The following is a 1,293-nucleotide window of genomic DNA, read 5'->3' as shown; positions in this document are numbered from 1 at the left end:
TGAAACTAGTAGACAGAACTGATCGAATGCCCTTCCAGTGTTCACCCGTGGTTGCGGTTAACATTTCATTTATAATTTTATCTTTGGGATTAGATGACTTAAAAGACCGCCGATCAGTGAAATGGTCGAAATCCTTGATTAGAACAGCCTTCACCAAGTCAGGATCACCAATCATAAGATTTGGTTTGTGCATTTCATACTGGCCACAGTACAATGAGCCTCCGTGATTGTGGTACATCTGAAACAGACATGGAACAATGTCAGGAGATTAGGCTTCCCTGACCTTTGGACGAATGAACTGATTATCATGGCTAGAATCAAGGTTGGCTGGATCTCAACTCTCATTGAGCAATTGTAAAGAGGAAACAAAGATATGAACCATTCGGATTTCCTGATCTGTATCATGTTTTCGTTATTTTACTGTATATATAACATTCCTGCATTTTCAGTAGATTTACTCAATTTTTGCTATCCTAGATACTGATGTTGGAGAAAAAAAAAAGAAAAAACTATCAGGAGCTGCTAGACTATTCACATTCACACAAATTTAGTTCTTTTCTGAATGCCTTACAAATCATACAAGGACTAATTCAGAGGGTTTAAGCTTTGTGATTCTACTGCAGTTTTCTACCCTATTTTCGGTCATGTTGACTGGCTACGTCACCAAGAGCTAGTTTACGACCACCTTTCAGGTGCAAAAGTGGAACTCACCTCGTCAACAACCAGCCACCGATACTTGCTCCTAGAGAGCAGCTTCAATGTGTGTCCAAAGAAGGGGATGGAGCCGGGTGCTGTCGGCACGCCCCTCGAGGACCAGTAGCTGTGACGCCATCGGGAGTACAGCAGCGCCGTCGCCACCAGCACCGCCAGCAGCGCCCATGTGATCATGCTTTACCTGCGATGCCACACTTCATTAAACTTTCTGACACAAGACATACAGAAAACAAACCACCATGTATCACTCCAATCTAACCCGTATTGATAACAGCATTTTTGTAAACGAGTATGGAGAGGGAGAGATGACTGATGATATGGGCAAAGGTACAGGTAAAAGAAAAGAAAAGAAAAGAAAAAAACAAACAAACTTGTACTATAAAGGAAAGAAATTCACAAGATATCTAATGACAAGACAAATCAGACGTAGGATGAGATGTGGTTCAGTGAAGCTATGGGGTGGAGTTGGCAGCAGCGCTGCCTGATTAGTACCATGTCATATTCCGTTTACCCTTGCTATATAATATATACTATATATATATATATATATATATATATATATATATATATATATATATA

General features: G+C 40.2%; 1 pseudogene; it reads right to left on the bottom strand.

The window, feature by feature from the left end:
• Positions 1-915, bottom strand: part of LOC119569884 — a 2,583-nt pseudogene extending 1,668 nt beyond the window's left edge.
• Positions 916-1,293: the final 378 nt, after the last annotated feature.

This window comes from Penaeus monodon, unplaced genomic scaffold (assembly GCF_015228065.2).
Source record: "Penaeus monodon isolate SGIC_2016 unplaced genomic scaffold, NSTDA_Pmon_1 PmonScaffold_19555, whole genome shotgun sequence".
NCBI classification, from domain to species: Eukaryota; Metazoa; Arthropoda; class Malacostraca; order Decapoda; family Penaeidae; genus Penaeus; species Penaeus monodon.
This window is presented reverse-complemented; position numbering and strand designations above follow the sequence as displayed.